General features: G+C 26.8%; 1 protein-coding gene and 2 long non-coding RNA genes across 5 annotated transcripts in view; 2 read left to right on the plus strand and 1 right to left on the minus strand.

Moving 5' to 3' along the window:
• The window catches only part of LOC123264290 (hybrid signal transduction histidine kinase G), a 39,061-nt gene extending 33,201 nt beyond the window's left edge, over window positions 1–5,860 (minus strand). For both annotated transcript variants that reach the window (XM_044727514.1, XM_044727515.1), the window contains exon 1: window positions 5,521–5,860. The gene's annotated coding sequence lies outside the window, so the exon portion shown is untranslated. The remainder of the gene's footprint in view (window positions 1–5,520) is intronic.
• Window positions 5,861–6,610: 750 nt separating this feature from the next.
• Window positions 6,611–11,696, plus strand: LOC123264303. 2 transcript variants are annotated; one of them, XR_006509298.1, is made up of 6 exons: window positions 6,611–6,967; window positions 7,026–7,119; window positions 7,293–7,434; window positions 7,493–7,679; window positions 10,704–11,011; window positions 11,086–11,696. It is a non-coding gene; the product is annotated as an uncharacterized LOC123264303 (long non-coding RNA). The 2 variants fall into 2 exon arrangements; XR_006509297.1 differs by having other exon boundaries at window positions 7,026–7,434.
• On the plus strand, window positions 8,698–9,598 carry LOC123264307. Its single transcript, XR_006509302.1, has 3 exons — window positions 8,698–9,015; window positions 9,094–9,276; window positions 9,343–9,598. It is a non-coding gene; the product is annotated as an uncharacterized LOC123264307 (long non-coding RNA).
• Window positions 11,697–20,520: the final 8,824 nt, after the last annotated feature.

Here is a 20,520-nt window from a genome sequence, read left to right on the forward strand (position 1 = left end):
CATCGTAAAACAACATTTGTACTACCGTAATTTTAATCTTACGACACTCTTAAGCTTACGATGTAATTTTAATGTTTCTTAGAGTAATTTTATTACTAACATTTATGTTTCTATGAGTGAAAATGCGCCATCTTTTAACGTTGACGTCAACACTAAACTTTAGTGGTAACTCTAAGGATTTATGTACTTGAACCAACACGCCTATAGATACTAATCAAAGAGTTAGTCACTCTTATACAGATATCCATTTAGATAAGTTGTATTATAAAACATTGACAAATGCAACAAAAATTATAATCATGATTACTTCCGAGGTAAAAAAATTTATAAATAAATTCTGCGTTATTTATAATTATAAACAATAATTAAAAATGAATAATATTGAAATTAAGTCTGTCAATTTCAAATAAATGTTTTTCAAAATTTTAATTTAAAGTTCCTAGACTTTAAATTTATTTAAAAATGATTTATTAATTAAAAAAAAATCCTAAATATTATCAATTGATTTCAGTATCAAAAAAATAAATTATGTATTTATTAATTAAAATTAAAGACTAATAAATGTGTGAAATTATAAAATTTAAAAAATTATAAAATAAATTATTTTTTAACTGAAAAATATTTTTACACCTATAAAAGGTATAACGGTATATATATATTTTATTATATTTCAGGAAGGTTAAACCAATTTCCTGATGCCGGTTTTTTATTCCGTCGAGCCTTTTGATGCGCCGATTTTCTAATCTCCGTAAATGCTCCAAGATTCACGTACTCATAACAACAATAATCTTAGCAATATTACGTCTACATCCACATCTATGGAGAACAGCAAGGTGTATATTGGTGAAATAGATAGACTGAGAGCTAGATGCGGGCCTGAGTGACCCTGTTACGTGCAGAGCCATAGGATAGCAATAATTACACACATACACACTTGAAGCTCAGAGATGAGTGTGCCCTGCTCCGTATTATATCTGTGTTCACCGATAACAATAAAGTGTAACGCCATCCTATCATCACTGTCTCGGTGCTCGATTCTCTTGGCTTTCATTGGTTAGTTTTTATTATTTTTTATTTTTGTTTAACTCTATTGCCGACAATAATTAATTCAGTATCACGCGGTCGCGGATTGTGGACACAAGGAATTTTTTACTAATTGTATTTGTTTTTTATTGCCTGCGAAAGCTCACGCGATTTAGATTATTTATTTATTTATTTATTATTATTATTAGTTTCATTTTATAAGAATTATGTTTCCTTAATTTTTTTTCGAGAGATTCAACAATTTTTTTTAATTATAAACTTTTAATAATTAAAATTTATAGTGCAAATTTTTAAAGTTACGCGCGCTTTTTTAAAAAAGAAAATTAAAAAGTTCAAAAAAACATATTATGTTGCATATTAAAATTTTTTTAATTTCTACACTGAGAAAAAAAAATACTTTTACTCAATTAACAATTTCTTGATTCAAGAAATTCGATGACGATCAAATATTCTATTATTATTAACTATTAATTTCTGAAGAGAAGAGCATCAATATTTATCTTTGAATAATAAATAAACAAGAGAATAGCGTTATTTAAATTAAGTAAAAATTATTTCAATCAATTTAACAAGTTCTTGAGCTAATAATATATATTCTTGACAATTTTCAAGAACATAAATTCTTGTATCAAGAAAATTTTCTTAATAAAAGTTTTTCTTTTCTCAGTGTACCATTTATATTTATTAATTTATTTATAGAATTTAATGCCAAAGCGGTAGCCGAATGGCAAAAGTATACATTATATGCTTGAAAATTGAGTAAAAATATCTGAATTAATTTTCAAAATGAAAATTAAAAAGATTAAAAAGTTTTTAATGATAAAAATTTTGTTTCAGATAACTTGATAAATTTTCATAAAAAAAATAATTATTAAAGAAGAGTATAGGTTAAAATTTTCAATTTTATGCAACCAAATGAAGTTCCATTGAAATATTTATAAATAAGTGATGAATATTCCTCTAAAGAAATATTTATAATAAATAATTTAAACTTGAGATCAAGTGAAACCAAGTGTGTCAATTATCGATCGGCAGATCGATCTCACGTTTGGATGTCGGTGAGTGTATTGTGCAATCATCAGAGAAACCAGATCTCAAAGAGTATAAGGGGCTTGATGGTGATGATAATGATGATGATCACTTCAACTGGTAAATTCTTTCCACAACTATTTATAAATCTTTCTTTCGAAAATTATTTATTCATTAAATAGCTCCGTAGTTTTTTTCTATACCTCGGATCTTTAATGCCTTTTATCCACACTCGCATCCATACATTTTATATAACATCAATCTTTTAACCCATGCTGAGAAGGCACATCTTAATTACGAGCCATGTTTTCTCAAAACTTTTCACATATATTTTATTTGTTTTCAAAGTATTTGCGTCAATCCATTAATTTTAATATTTAATTTAACAAAAACAACTAAAGAATTCTTAAAACGACTTCCTATTGTTTTTAACTAAACTTCCATTCCATTCGGGTCCTTGCTGTTGCATAACTATAATTAAAACAAGAGCAAAAAAATATAATAGAATAGAATAAGAGTTTCCTAGATTCTTGATCCGCGATACAAAATAGTAGTTAGCGTTTTATTTATGTATAAAAGTCGTGCAGTTCTTCGGTAAATAGACGCGCACCTGTCGCTCCTTAATGTCCTGTGCGCAAGTACATAATATACGCTTATCTATTCACAATAAATAACATTAATTAATGCCAAGTAAATCCATCTGACGATTAATTAGATTTAGTTGTATTAATTTTCAATTTAAAATTTATAGTTATAATATTGTATTAATATAATGTTGAAAAGTTTTGTTTAGTAAGTTTTTTTCTCTGATACATTATATCACGGCTGTAGTGATTTATCCTCTTAGAAACAGCGGCCTGCATTTAATATATTTATATTCTTATTTATATTTATATACATAGTTCCACTGTGGTAACGTTAATGTACACGTAGATAATCTGCAGTAGAGGAGCAAAGATCGTGAAAGTGGCACAGTGCTCGTGCGTTTTCATAAGGGAAAAATCAAAACTAACGATCTGAGATCTACGGTGTTCATCGTACCATGTTGTAATATTGCTAAAGCTGTACACATCTACATACACGTATTTTATATATGTGTACTCGAGTATTATATTCATACCCACATTGCTATTTTTTTTCACTCATTTTGTTGCATAAAAAACAATATTTTCATTTTATTTATATTCATATTTTTAAATCGCTCTTTTCGGAGCGTTATTACGGCTAGAGGGTTACCGAGATGCCACGTGTGTCACGTTCTTCTAACGGTTTATGTTGTTTCGCACAACAAAAGAGTTTACGCCCTTCTTTAATAAATAATATCCACATTTTTTTTTGCTAAATCGTTTCTTTTAAATTTTAGTAATTGATTTTTTATTTTTGCATTTAATTATTTTTAGACTTTTCAATATAATTCATAAATTATAATTTTTTAAGAAAGTTTTTTAAAATATTGAAAGTATTTTTTAGTAGATTTTATAAAAATCTAACTATTGCAGTCGTCCTCATGGCGCAACTTTTAAAAAATTTAGCCATTTTCTGACTTAGTTAGTCGAGCTGAATCAGAAAATATATATAGTTCAAAAGTTTATATATGTATGTATTCATATATATATATATATATATATATATATATATATATATATATATATATATTTATACGATATAACACGGCTTTCAGCACGATAGCGTTTTCAATTTATGACCGATTCTTCTCAAACTCAGCATGCTTTATCTATCGATCAAGACCAAGGTTAAGTTCGAAGATGAGCTTAATCGGGCGAGTAATTTGGAAATGAAAGGATTTTGAAATTTTGAAAATCGTAAAAAATGATGTTTTTACTACTTCAACTTGGTATAATTACTGAACTAGACAAGATATTGAAATTTGGTAAAATGCATCGTAAAGATCTTTTAATAAGCTTCAATTTTCACTACTCAGAAGTGGTAGTAGCCTCAATATTACTTCTTTTAGAGTTCGTTTAATGAAACAGTTTTACTGTTGCAGCCGTTTTAGAATTATTGTCTACATCATAGCTTAATCATAATGTAAATTCAATAATTACGATATTGATCAGTCTTTCGTGAAATGTTTTCAGGTAGGTTGTCTGTAAATATGTCACAAATTAGTTCTAACCATTGTTTTCTTCAACTAAAATTTTATCCGGTTACAAAATTCTGATTAACTTGGAAACTGTTGTTCCTAAGCAGTTACTTAAAATTTGGAGATTTATAATTCAAATCTTATAATCTGTGCAATTCTTTGGTAATAATTATTTGAGAAACTTTTTCTTCACAAGATAATTTTTTTTCCAAAATGTGTTCTAAATAGTTTTTAATTTAATATTGAATTTTGTTTTTAATTCATGAATTAAGTTATACATTATCAGTGTCATTATATTATTTTATTAAAAATCCATTTTTTTTATTTGAAAAATCTACTTCCATTTCGGCTGCCGAATGGCCTTTTTTTTAATTATAAATAATTAATATATTAAAATTGAATTTTTGGTAATTTTTTAAAAAGAACTAAAATTTTTAATAATACTAAAGTTAGCCGTCGTTTTTAATTTTTTTTTCATTTATTAAATTAGAACTAAAAAAATACTTTTAAAAAATTTTGCACTTATAGATTTTCAAGTTTTTTATGAATAAATTTTTTTTTATTTTTTTTTGTAACAATTTTTTTAATAAAAAAAATTCTAAAAATTTGTAGATGTCGGCTAAATTTTAATAAATTTTTCAATTTTTAATAATTAAAAAAAAATTTTAATAATAATAAATTAAAAATAATGAAAAATAATTTTATAATTTTTTAAATAATTCATCTGATTTTAATTTAATATTCATCGCGTTTAATTTGCTCAGTAATCATTTTTTTTTAGCAAGCAATACAATTTTTATTAAATATTTTTTGTCTGACCTCAAGTTTAATTTTTATTGTTTAAAAATTTTTAAATTTTACAGGAAAAGAAATAAAAATTAATTTAGCAGATATTTAATAATTTAAAAAATTTTTGTAACAAATCAATTATGGCAAAAAAATCAGAAAAAAAAATTGACATAGAAATTTAAAAAAATTAAAAATACAATTTTTTAAAAATAAATTTTTGGAACAAATTTTTGTTAAAAAAAAATTTTAAATTGTCAAGTGACTACTTTAATGTCATAAAAAAAAATACATCCAAAAAATAAAAAAAAAAACTTCCATAAATAATTTAATTTATGAAACTAAAATTAGTGCTCCAATACTGGAACTAAGCATTAAGTAATTTTTAAAAAACAAATTATTCTTTAAATAATTTATTAGTTAAAAAAAATTACCAGACAGCTTTGTTCAGTATCGTAAACTTGGTCTAAAAAAAAAACTAAAAAATATTAAAGCATGCGGTACACAAAAGAAAAGTATGGATGGAAAGAGTATAATAATAAAAAAACAATACGAACCTGGTGGCAAACAAAGCAGTAAGACCAGACGGGAATAAAAGTGTCCACAGATTAAAAATAGATACCAACAAGTTTTATCAACAAATAATCACTGAGTAAATCACAACTGCATTAGTTTCCTCGATAATCAAAAATAGATTTAACAAAATGAACTCGCGCTACAAGTTGTTGTAAAAAGTAAAAATGGTAGTTAACGAGCAAACAAGTAAAATCACCGAGGGAAAGTGGTAATACACGCACTGTAAGTATCCTACTAAGTATATATATTTATAAATAAAATATCAAAGGTTTATCGATCTGTTTTCGCGACACTGATTATAATCACAACCACTGTTACCTCTTTGAGCCATCGTTATCCTTATCACGGGCATCCTGGTAAGTTTAAAAAAAAAACTTATCTCATCTCTTTCTTACTCTGTTTCTCAGTTTTCTTCCGTGTAATCGTCGTCACATCTGTGCAGAACTGTCCGGGACGATGCACACCGATGAACCCGGAAAGCACTACGCGTAACCGAAAGAAAGAGCTACAAAAAAGGCGAATTTACAATAAAAATCCATCCAACAATTTAAAACTTATTAAAAAATCCAGCAAACTAATTTTCACATGATCTTCTTGTGCTGAAGCTGAAGAAATCGAGGCGCCACGTACTCGGAACCGAGAATGCGCACACACGCTCGATCGCTAACAGATGTTGACGCGATCGAGACACCGCTGACTCTCATGTGTCAAATATCAACTAACTGCTGACCTGTTCTCAGCCACTTAGTACCGCACAGTTCACCTAAAACCGAGTTAAGTTTAATATTCTATTTAAATTAAATGAACAAAAAAAAAGAAACTACACCTGATATTTCTGTTAACAGGGACGAAGCTAACAGCAGTCACCTCACTTCACCTTATTGAATACGCTGACATTTAGCCGAGGCAAACGACACCAAGTTCTCCAACGTGCGAGCTCAACTCGTTTTCAGACGGGGTTTCACAAACCCACTAGTGGGATAAGGACGCAGCGATCCGTATCATTTACCGAGTTACTAGTTACTAGTTTTTAATTTTACTAGTAACATTATTTTTCACTTCAACATTATTATTTAAAAAATATCACTATTTTATTTTTTTTATTTTTTTTAGGTTAGTTTTAGTTTTAAAACACAACAATATTAATTTTAATTTTAATAAAGTTCCAGATGAATGTTATTTTTATTTTATAAAATTAACCGAGCCTGAGCACAGGAGTCTGCTCGTCAGGAGGCGGCTCAGGCCACTGCCGCTATGGTCCCCGAGGAGCTGCCTAGAGTGCCGGCCTATGGCGTACACCGGCCGCCTCGATTACGGTATAGCCGGGTACAAAAGTGGTAGGATGGCAGCACACGATGTTGCATTTTATGTTTGAGTTAGTCCATGTGCTTTTGTTGGATGTGTTGGTGTTGGATTTATATATACCAGGTAGGCAGTAGGTAGTATATTATATATATAAAATATAAATGTGTAATATGTGCTGTAGGTTGTGAGCTGTCAGTGTGTTGGTGGGTTGTATTGTATAGGAGTAAGAAACTGTTGGTAAACGACAAGTCCGGCATCACAGCGATACGAGCTAGGTAGGTAGGTAGGTATGTATTTTGCCTGAGGCAACTCTCAGGATAGCGGTACTTCTATTCCCCACCTAGGCTCCTTTTCCACTCCGGCCCCACTGTTTGGTAAGTATTGAGTGTGCTGGTACTTGTAATATTAATCTGTGTTGGTAATTTTATTTGTATTGTGTTGAATGCAGGTAAAATACGGAGGGGAAGTAAGCGGTACCCCACCACCCACAACCACGGTGCCGTGACTGCTGGTGCTGGTACTTGTGACCAAGCCAGTGAAAATATCTCCACATGTATGGGTATACGCTGGATTATTCTATCATTGTGATGGTAAATATTTTATTTAATGTGTGATCACACATTTATATGCACGGGATATTATTTTCAGGCTGCAGGATACATCAAGGACGTCGAGAGCGAGAGAGATATCAATATCACTGTTTGTGCAAACGGAGAATTCGATGCCGGATTATTATATTGTCGTGGAGCTTTATGTCTAGCATACGGAGAGTTCGACGAGGAGACAGGCGTGATCTGCCTGATAAATTTTGGGGATCATCGGTGCTTTTTAGATTGTAATTGTTAATTATGATTATGAAAATTTTGAAGGGGAAATTTGAGAGAAGTGATTTTGAAAGAAAGGAAATTTTGTTTCGACGGAAGTTTGATAGATTGCAACTCTGTAATCTGGAACTTTATTCTTGGTGTAATATTTATGAGAATTGATAGTCTTTAATTTTTTAAAGTATACACACGCCATGGTAAATTACAATAATTTCAGCAATTACAGATTCACAATGGAGCGTGTAGACTTTGTAATTTTTAAAATAATGTTATAATTCAATATGTTTTACGGTGAAAAATTTTCACAGTAAATTTGCAGGAGATATATTAAGAACTTTAAAATTTTTACTCCAAAATTTTGGTAATTATTAATGCTATAGAAAATTTGTTTTTTTTTTTTTTTTGATCAAATTGATCAATTTTTTTTTAATTATTCATTTTTTTTATTTATTTTCTAAAAAAAAAAATATCAGAAAAGGATAAAATGGAAACTTTATCCAAAAACATGAAAGCCAATATTTTTTATGATATTAAAGTTAGTTGTCACTTGACCATTTTTTAACTTATTTAACAAAAAAATTTTTTTTTAAAATTGTATTTTTAATTTATTAAATTTTCTAAATGTAAATTTTTTTTTTCTTAATTTTTTATCCAGTAATTTATTTATTAGAAAAATTCTTAAAACTATTAAATATCTGCTAAATTAATTTTCATTATTTTTTCCAACTTTTAAAGGCAAAAAAGCTATCGAAATCTTCATTTTTTTATCATAAATGCGCCGTAAAAACAAGCAGAATAAAAAAAATTTTTTAAATGTTAATTTTTCACCTAGTATGATCCAAAATGTAAATAATTACCAAAACTATTTTTTTTTATACATTTTTTACTAGAGTAAATGCATTGAAAGAACATATATGAGAAGGTTATACACCTTTTTTAAATTATCTAAATTTACATTGTATGTTTACAATAGTTAATGTTTCTAATCGAATAGTAATTACTTATATAACTGTTAATAGAAGTATTTTTTATCTTGTAGATGTCTGATGAAGATTAAATTAATCAAATAAAACGGTAATTGACAGTCAAGACAATAGAAAATTAATTTGGTACAAAAGTAATTCTTCTCACTGAATTTAATGACAAATTTAATCTTTGTTCGTCTGGATAAATTCTATAAAATTTTCAAACGGAAAAGATTTTGTCGATGAAAATCAATACAGTTAATCCAAAGGATCAATGAAAAATTATACGAGAAGATTTAGGTTAATCCCTTGGGAGTGACGTCTTTTATCGTGAAGACGATAAAAGACGGATCCTTACAAGCGGCGTGTGAATAATTTTTAGGTAAATTAAAATGAAAATAGTGATTATATAAATGAAAATTTACGGTTTTCAGTTGTATGGATTTTAAAAATTTAAAAGGTATCGGCCGCAACTACTTGGCCAACTTCGCTTTCTTTTTCTATGAGTTGCAGCCTGTAGTTAGTCGCGAGAAGGAGACAGCGAAACTGGCATAAAAATCACGTGGCGGGAGCACGCGGTAGAGAGAAATAAGTTCAGCTATAATACTATATAGCCAGGTGCCTATAATATAAGCACCGGCAGGTAAGTTAAGAAGAGCATTGGGTGTGTAGTGCACTTGCACAGATTTCTTTTGTCAACATTCCACAGTTACATTAGCTTCGAGCCCGCCGATATGAATTAGTACTGTTTAGTCCGCTCTGGGATACACGTCTAATATTTTCTCCGGTAAATGAACTCTCTAATTACCCGTTTCCTTAAAATACTACATGATATTAATTCAACAATATAATAATGAATTCTGGGAAATTTTTATTTTCACTGGAAAGCGTAAGGATTTAAAAGATAAAGTCATCTTGCACACTAGGTCTCTGAAATCTCAGAAGTTATTTTAAAATAAATTTTAAGGAAGATATGTGATTTTTATTTTTTTTTTTTTAGTTTTACAAAATAATCAGAGTTTACTGAAAAAATTTTAGTAAAATATCTATAAGATACTTTCAATCTTCAAATCTGCAAAAAAATTATAATTTGAAAAAAAAAAAATTTGGAGCTAAAATTTACTAAAGATGTAGATTATTTTAAAAAATTTAAATATTATTGAGAAAAACCCATCAGATATTTTATGTTTTTATAAATAAGCTCCATACTGATAAATTATTTTATGAAAATTAATTTAGCATATATTTAATAATTTTGAAAATTTTATAACAAATAAATTATGGCAAAAAAAATTTTAATTTAGAAATTTTAAAAAATAAAAAATGCAATTTTTTTAAATATTTTTTTTTTAACAAATTTTTTTGTTAAATAAATTAAAAAAATTGTGAAGTAACTGCTAACTTTAATGTCGTAATTATTTTTATGACTTTTTTTTTTTTTTTTTTTACAAAATAATCAGAATTTACTAAAAAAATTTAAATAAAATATTTATAAGATACTTTAAATCTTCAAAATTTTCATTAAAAATTTTTTCAAATCTACAACAAAATTATAATTTGAAAAAAAAAATTTGGAGCTAAAATTTACTAGAGATGTAGATTATTTTAAAAGATTTAAATAATATTGACAATAATCTATCAAATTTTTTTATGATTATATAAATAAGCTCCGTAATGATAAATTATTTTATGAAAATTAATTTAGCATATATTTAATAATTTTAAAAATATTACAACAAATAAACTATAGCAAAAAATTGACATTTAGAAATTTTAAAAAATAAAAAATGCAATTTTTTTTTAATAATTTTTTTGAACAAATTTTTTTATTAAATAAAAATAAAAAAATTGTCAAGTTATCATAAATATTCACAAACAATTTTTTCACGTTTATTTATTCAATATTGAACTTTATAAAAATTGTAGAGTAATTTTTTTCTTTTTCAATATCTAACCCCAAGAAAAAAATCTCACGATTATCAAAAAAAAAAAAAAAATAATCAATTTTCCATTATTTTTTCTCCACCTGACTAAAACAAATTAAAAAAAAAAACAAGTATAATTTCTCAGGCAATCGCATGGATTTGAGGGTGAGTAGACCGAGTCCATCGACACTTGCGGTGCCCGAAACTCGTCGGGGGTCAGCGAAGCGAGAAATTCCGTGGGTGCTCCTCAGTAGGGGAGTCAGGAGTTCTGGGTTCTGGGTCTGGTACCTGAAGGGGGTGTCCGGTGTTCGGTACAAATGCGCTTGCGCATTTAGCCGCACCAACATCCGAGCTCATATCAGCAGGTGAAATAAACTCGAGACTGGATAGGAGACTTGAGAGCCAACGGCCGAGTCAATACAGGCAAACTCAGTCTTACAAAGTAACATTAAGGTAAGTAAGTCTGACTCTTATTACACTTACACTTACTCTTACACTCCTACATTACATATATATTGTATCTCTAGATTGCAGAGCAAGAGTAAGAGAGCAAAAGAGCAGCCGCAGTCAGTCCGCTATCCGCGACTGACTATATATATGTACAGTGTAATCGGTACAGCGGTAGCCAATGAGGATGCGAGACCTACATACACCCTGGGCCTCATGCTCTTCTCAATGCACCCCACTATCCATGTGCCCAAGAAATCCTCACACACTTAAATAATATCGCTGTCTGTTGTGTCTATGTGTGTATGTACACACTCTACACTTATCATTATTATTATTGTTATTATTATTATATTACTGTGGTACGTGTAGTGTGTTGTGGTACTAATATAACTCCACATCAGAGTTCCAGTACCGTTAGTCTGCACTAAATTCCCAGGCGCTAGGAACTCGGGGCGAGTTGAGTCTTTGTGTATGGCTGGTAAGGCCGTCTGACTAAGTAAAGGTTGCTGGCTGCTGTTCTGTCCTGGTATTATGTGCAGGAGCAACTCGATACTATTATATGTCCGACGTCATAAAAGAGTAGGCTGTAGGCTGAAGGTGGGTTGTTATCCCAGAAATAATATTATAATCGCTTCACACGCACACTACTCAAGTTTAAGAAACCTTATGTTGCATCGGTAATATTAAGATATTTTTTAAATTAGTAAAAATTAATAATTAGTTATTCAAAAGTATATCGAAAAAAAAATTAAAAAATTAAGAGAAAAATTCTTGAACCAAGAAAATAATTTTTGAATTAGGTTAAATTTACTTAAACCAAAAAAAATTTCTTATTTTACGAATTTTTCTACTCAAATCAAGAAAGATATTTATCAATTTTTTTAAATTAGTAAAAATTAATAATTAGTTATTCAAAAGTACACTGAAAAAAAAAATTAACAAATCAAGAGAAAAATTCTTGAACCAAGAAAATAATTTTGAAGGGTTTTATGTCTTGAACCAAGGCGAAAAATTCTTGAATTAAGTTAAATTTACTTAAACTAAGAAAAATTTCTTAGTTTAAGAATTTTTCTACGCAAGAAAATTAAATTCTTCAAAATTATCGACTTGATTCAAGTATATTTTTTTTTTCTGTGTATAACTTTAAATAATGATATTAAGGATTTTATGTATCACATTTATTATACTTAAAATTTTAAATTAAGCCCTGTTTAAAAATACTGATTGAAAATAATTAAAAAACATGAAATTCGAATTTTTTTCAATAATTTTAATTCTTCTGTTTGTATATATAGGTATACAGTTTGCATGGAGTGACTGCTGTTAAATTCTTTTCAATGAGTATTCTTAACCAGGGTGGAAAATTCTAACAAATAGAATCTAAGAATATTTTTTTTTATTTACTTAAAATTTGATAAATGAAACTAAAGTGACTTATTATACTGTTGAAAAGTAAATATTTTGTGAGATAGTTACTATACAAATAGATACACTGAACAAAAGATTTACTTGTATGTTAATCTAAAAAAATAGAATTAAATATTTTTTTTCTTCTAAAAAATTTCAATCATATTTTATCTACTAAAATTTATATTAAAAAAAAAAAATTTTTCAATGTATAGTAAAATACTGAAATTTTAATTTGGCAATTTATTACAAGTGGCCCATTTTGGGCCATAACTAGGTGAAAAATTAACATTTAAAAATTTTTTTTTGATTCTGCTTATTTTTACGGCGCATTTATGATAAAAAATATGAAAGAAAAAAATAAAGATTTCGATAGCTATTTTGCCTTCAAAAGTTGGAAAAAATTTTGGCTCTCATGTTTTTGGACAAAATTATTTTTTTTTGAAAAGTACATAAAAAAACGAACAATTAAAAAAAAAAGTTGAATATCACAATTTTCTAAAAAATTTATAAATTGTGATAATCAATTTTTTTTTTTAAATTGTTCATTTTTTTATGTATTTAAAAAAAATATATATATATAAATAAAATCAAATATAAATTTCGTTCAAAAAAATAAAAATTAAAATCGTTGATCACACTTGTAAAAATTTACCTTCAATTTTGTCAAATCAGTAATATTAATATAAATTTTTGTAAAGAAAGTTTTTTGATTTTACATTGAGATTGAAATTTAATGGAGCTTCACCGCATCAGTGGACTATCGGGTAACCTTTTTTGTAGGATCAAATTTTTACTACCTTTGTCTTAACCGTAGATTAACATGACTGGCTTTTCAGCTATTAATGGATTTTTAAAACTATTATCATTGTTATTATTATTATTGTTATAGTGTTTAATAGCACGGTACTTTTAACGTGCATCAACACTCCTTAGAGCCTACGCAGCTAATGTTATTATATATTATATTATATTATAGTTATTATAAGAATGACGTCGTTGTGTGAGTGAAGCTGAAGATTGAGTGATGCTGATGTAGATGGACGGATCTGTTGTTGTATGAAGCAGAGTATCGTACAAGACGTGTGTGGTAATAACACGACACCGGTACGGGGTTTACACACCTTCGTGTTATGTGGCTTAGACTCGATGCTTAGATTTATTGGCACTCTGTATACTGACTGCGAGGGCGTATGTAAAAGAGCTAAGCTGGTCGTTTGTTGCCGGAGGCTGTTCGCAACATTTGATCATCATTATAATTTATAAACTATAAATGTATACCGAGGTATACAACCCGCAAAACGGGGCACGTGGTTTTACACGTGTGAAATTTTTTGCTAAAAAGTCTGGGTTTTTTTCAGAATTTTAATTCTTGTATTAATATATTAATAGAAGAATTTGTTATATTTAATAAGCTTTATTAACGGTTAATAGATATTTATTAATGGTTAATTAATATTTCTTAACTGTTAACAAATATTTATTTAAAATAAAAAGCAAATATAGCAATTTTCTTTTGGCACTTTTTATAACCCTATAGTTGGAATACATGATGATAATTCAATTCACTAAATAAATTAACGTTTTTGATATTTAAAATATAAATGATAATTATGAGCTGTGATAGAATTTGGTACTTTACAACAAACGTTATTATAATGTAATATAAATAATGCAAACTAGCGACCTTGCAGTCACTATGTAACTGCCGTGACTTGTGAAATATAAATAAATAAAATTTTGCTTTATTAAATAATGACTTTTGTTAAATTGTACTGTACTTTCTTAAATATTGACATTTTTTAAGATATAAGCTCATCCCGATGTTACACTCATCAAGAGCTTACATTTGAGTACCCACATGCATTTTGATATATTTTTCATATATACATATATATAATATATATAAATATATGAAAAATTGATGTGGGTACTCAAATGAAAGGTCTTGATGAGTGTAATGTCGAGATGAACTTATATCCTTAAAAATGTCAGTAGTTCACGAAATACAAGGTCATTTCTTAATTATGTTAAATTGCACTGTACTTTTTTAAATATTGACGTCTTTGAAAATATAAGCTCATCCCGATGTTACACTAATCAAGAGCTTTCATTTGAGTACCCACATGCATTTTGATATATTTTTCATATATACATATATATAAATATATGAAAAATTGATGTGGGTACTCAAATGAAAGGTCTCGATGAGTGTAACATCGGGGTGAGCTTATGTCTTTAAAAATGTCAGTAGTTCACGAGATACAATGTCATTTCTTAATTGTGTTAAATTGCACTGTACTTTCTTAAATATTGACGTTTTTTAAGATATAAGCTCATCCCGATGTTACACTCATCAAGACCTTTCATTTGAGTACCCACATGCATTTTGATATATTATTTATATATACATATATACATATATGTAATATATATAAATATATGGAAAATTGATGTGGGTACTCAAATGAAAGGCCTCGATGAGTGTAACATCGGGATGAGCTTATATCCTTAAAAATGTCAGTAGTTCACGAAATACAAGGTCATTCCTTAATTATGTATCTAGAGAGAATGATATGAAGCCATGAAAAGGCACAACTCTAGGTCAAGACTTTTTTTAATAATATAGATAATTTATAAAGATGATTTTTGTTTATAAGCAATCTCCATATCATATAACATTGCAAGCGAAACAAATTCACTCAACAAAATATTAACTGTCGATAAATATTTGTTAACTATTAATAAATACTCATTAACTATTAATAAATGTTCTTTCTTCCCAAATAAATATTTATTGAATGTTAAAAAATATTTATTAAAATTTAATAAATTAAATAATTGTCTTCAAATAATTTAAATTATTAATAGTTAATAAATCCGTCTGTCAGTGTATACCTACACATATCAAACTGTTTAATATATTGAGAAATTCGGTTCACTTTTTGTCATCATAAGTTATTAATTAATTTTTGTTTAATTAATTTATAGGCGAATTTATGTATAATGGTTGCATCTTAATCATTTGCAATTCGAGATGGTCAATGGATAATTCCATGTTCGAGAACTCGATCCTTATGTTCAAGCCCATAAATTGAGAGCGACTTGGTCTATACAGCAATTGCGAAACGCTCCTAGCTTGACTACGTAATAAATGTCCAACTTCTTATATATCCTATCCTACTATACACATACACGTACATGTATTGAAGATATATCATCTAATTGATAGTGTGCGCAAGTTTGTCAGGAAAAAGAAATAAATCACGAGTGCGAGGAAATTAACGTTAAAAAAAAATATGTTTGCTTTTTTACTTAATTTTATAATTGAAATATTTTGTTAATTTGTTAGGTTTTAAATTTTATTTCAGAGATTAATTAGTTTAATTATTGCTTGCATAATAAACGCTCCAAATTTTTTAATAGAAAGATGAAACTGATAAATTTTTAATTTTATTAGTTAAATTTTATTTACAAAAAAACAAATTAAAATTTTTCTATTCTAGTTTTATAAATAGGTAATTAAAATTCTTTTTACTATTTAAAAAAAAATGCTAATTAAAATTCTGCAATTATTTCCTGCTCTAGACAATTAAAATTTTTTAATTGTTCAAAAAATGCATTCAATAAATTTTTTTTAATTTTTAAAAAATTTAAATTTTATTTAAATAATTTTAGGAAAATTTCATAAAAATTTAAATTTTATTTAGATAATTTTATGATTAAAATTCTTTTTACTGTTATTAAAAAAAAAAAATCCTAATTAAAATTCTGCAATTATTTCCTGCTCTAGACAATTAAGATTTTTAAAGTTAAAAAAATGCATTCAATAATTTTTTTTTTAATTTAAAAAAAATTTTAATTTTATTTAAATAATTTTAGAAAAATTTCATAAAAATTTAAATTTTATTTAGATAATTTTGTGAAAATTTCATAATTAAAATTCTTTTTACTGTTATTAAAAAAAAAAGACCATTCGGCAGCCGAAATGGAAGTAGTTTTCATCATAAATAGAAAAAAATATAACAAGGATTGTATACAAAACTAGGACTTTTAACTTCTATGCAATTGACAAAAATATATATCGACGGAAAAATACTAAAACCAGTGCAATAGAAAATTTCATAATGGGCATAGCGAAATAGGACATAATTTTGAGACTACACATATGATATGGTACTCAAATTGAAGCTTATTTAAAGAGCTTTCAGATGCAATTTACAGAGTTTCAAGAAGTTATACCATTCAAAAGTTATTTGAGTAAGAAAGTGAAGAAATATGAATTTTTATGATTTTCAAAATTTTGAAATCCTGACATTTCTAAATTACTTGACCGATTAAGCTCATCTTCGAACTTGACTTCGGTATTTATCTGTAGAATAAGTTTGTTGAGTTTGGTTGAGATCCGTTGTAAATTGGCGACGCTATCGTCGTGACAAGCCGCGTTATATTCGATATATATATATATATATATATATATATATATATATATATATATATATATATATATAAACTTTTGAACCATATGCATTTTCTGACTCAGCTCAACGAGTATAGTCAGAATATAGCAAAATTTTTTAAAAATTCTGTCATGAGGACCAATGCAATAGCTAGATTTCTATGAAATCTACTAAAAATGCTAATTAAAATTCTGCAATTATTTCCTGCTCTAAACAATTAAGATTTTTAAAATTGTTTAAAAAATTCATTCAATAATTTTTTTTTTAATTTTTAAAAAAATTTTAATTTTATTTAAATAATTTTAGAAAAATTTAATATTTTTTTTAAAAATTAATTTGATAAAAAAATAACAATACTAAAGTTAGCCAACGTTTTTAATATTTTAATTTTTTTATCCATTAATTGAATTAGAAAAAAAAATATTTTTTAAAAATTGCAGTTAAAATTTTTAAAATTCTTTACAAATGAAATTTTTTTTTCAATTTTTTTAATAAAAAAAATTCTAAAAATGTTTAGATGTAGGCTAACTTAATTTTCATAAAAAAAATGAAGATAGTCTATTAACTTAAAAATTTTCTACATACGCAATTTATTATCTTGATATTCCTTATTTCCGTCATCTCAGCTTAAATATCATAAATTAAAAATTAATCACTGAGAAGAAATAATTACTCACCTAGATTGAAAATGCATCTTTGGAACTCTAGTTTAGTGTCTGGCGTCTCGTAAAACATACTTTCACATCAATCGAGATTGCAAATAAAAATCTGCATGACGATTAATTGTCGGATTAATAGATGCTGATTGGACGGTTGACATTGTTTCAAGGGTGCGGCAAGGTCGTTGGGTTTTATCTACTGGATCAGTGTACCAACAGCAATACCAGTTGGCTCCGAGTGACGGTATTCGTAGAACATAATACACTGTAAAATAAAAAAAAATAACAATAATGAGTATAAATATCTTAAGGGTAATGGTAATGGGCTCTGGCTTGGTCTAATAGCTGTCATGTAACTGGTTGCGATATTCTTCGAAGATAAAAATTACTCGTAAACTTTCTTCAGTACTTTATACATATATACCTCCAGATAATACATATTTATATATTTAGTGATGGTATGGGTATAAAGTATGTATGTAGTTTAAAGTTTCTTCATGACCTCACGCTACCGTTGGTTAAATCACTTTTTTACTTTAAAGGTAGTGCCAACATAAATATCATGGTGATGAAGCAAAATACACGTCTGTTTGGTCGTTCATCAATTATATTTACTCTGACCTACGGTCCGTCTTGTACTCATAATCATACTCTGGTATCCTCTTCTTCACTTTGTCTCACTTTTTCTTCTTACTCTTTATTTCTTAATAAAGCAATTCATAGGATTTATTGGCCAGCTAAATCCAATCATTTTGGTTATAAATCATCAAAAATGAGCAATTTAAAATTCTTATGATCAAACTTTGTACTTTATTATTATTATCGTCATTATAATCATTATCATTATTATTACCGGGATTAAGTAGACGTTCGGTTATGTATGGAGTCAACGTATATAAATAAAACCATCAATTGCAATGTACACAGTAAACTTGTGAATTGCTCTTTTTAGAATTTTACTTTCTATTGTACTTATTTTTTCTTCATTTTATTTTATTTATTTATTACTTACTTTTTTGGTTTATGTAATTAACAGCTAGAAAGTTGTTTAAATTGTTTATTTAAATTATATTACTCTTCTCCTATTTGATAAATTCAGATGACACTGAAGTTAGTTCTGTTTATGGAATAGAAGTTGACATGATATTGAAGTTAGCAAGACTGAAAGTAGCAAACATATGTAAATTTTTGGAATTTTACAACAAATAAATTATTATGAAGAAAAAATAAAAAAAAAATTACAACAATGACTTTTTGACAGATCTACACATAGAATTTTTCAGAACATTTTTTTTTATAATAATTTATTCGTAAGATATTAAAATTAGCAGACATATGACAATTTTTGATTTTTTGAATTAATAAAAATTATGATTAAAAAATTATTTTTCAAAAATTGCACCTAAAATTTTTTCTTTTAATTTTTGTCAAAAAAATTATAAAAATTTTCTGTCAGCTAATTTAATTTCCTTATTTGTATGATATTAAAATTAGCAGACATTTGACAATTTTTGATTTTTAAATCAATAAAAATTATAATTAAAAAAATATTTTTCAAAAATTACACCTGGAATTTTTAAAATTTTCTACAAGTCAAATTTTTTAAATAATTTTTTTCAATGACAAAATTCTAAAAATTTTCTGGTATCAGTAGTTAATTTAATTTCCATTTTATTTGTTGAAAAAAATCCTAAAAATCATCATATGACAATTTTTTAAATCCTTATATTATAACAAATTAATTACAATAATAAAAATACATAATATTAAAGTAAGCAGTAATTTGACCATTTTTTTAGTTTTTTTTTAACAAACAAATTACTTCCGAAAAATTATTTTTAAAAAATTTCATTTTGAACTTTTTTTAAAATTTCTACATGTCAATTTTTTTTAGCCATAATTTATTTGTTAAAAAAATGATCAAATATCTGCTGAATTAATTTTCATGAAAAATACTTTCAAAAATTTCACTTATAATTTATTTTTAATTTTCACACGTGAAATTTTTTTTATAATAATTTAATTGCTATAATATTACAAAAACATTTCTATCCATCAACTTCAGTGTCATTAAATTTATACCAAATAATTAAAATAAAACTGATAAAAATTTTTATTTTTCAACTTTCAATTTCAACAATTTTTAAAATTTTACTTCAAATTAGTATAAAAAAAAAGTAAGCCATTCGGCTCCGCCCGAGATGGAAGGTAGATTTCAATTTTTTGTAACTTCGATAAAATAACTAATAATTGTCAAAAAGTTAACGTTGTATACGTCAAATTAGAAGTAATTTTGTAAGCTTTTACATGAATTTATCAAAAATCAGCTATCTTTTTGCTATTAAAAGTTATACATAAATAAAGTCACCGGAAACGTAATTTTTACTATTTTGATCATTTTGAAGAGCTACTATTTCTAAACTAAACGAAGGATTTCACTCATTTTAATGCTCATGCAAGCTAATTGTGTAAAGAATTTGCATACTAAATTTCATTAGGATTTTTTGAGAATTCTCAACAGAATAACATTCATAAGTCGGTTGCACTACACATTGCCTGAAAATGGTTCAATAGAACTCTTAACTTTGATAAAATAACTAAAAATGGTCAAAATGTCAATGTTATATATGTCAAATTAAAGGTAATTTCATGAGCTTTCACATGAATTTGTCACAAATTAGGTATCTCTTCAATCAAAAGTTATACATCAATGAAGTCACCGAAAACGTGATTTTCACTATTTTGATAATTTTAAAGAGCTGCCATTTCTAAACTTATTGATGAATTTCACTCATCTTCGAACTCATCCAAGGTTATTATCTATAGAATATGTGTAACAAATTTCATCTAGATCCGTCAAGAACTGTAGACACAATCGCGGCAACACCCTGCGTTATATTACATATATAAATATATAAATATATATATACATACATACATAAATTTTTTAACTAACGTTATTTTTGAGCTTTACTCGACTAGTTAA

This window comes from Cotesia glomerata, linkage group LG4, assembly GCF_020080835.1.
Source record: "Cotesia glomerata isolate CgM1 linkage group LG4, MPM_Cglom_v2.3, whole genome shotgun sequence".
Classification (NCBI taxonomy): domain Eukaryota; kingdom Metazoa; phylum Arthropoda; class Insecta; order Hymenoptera; family Braconidae; genus Cotesia; species Cotesia glomerata.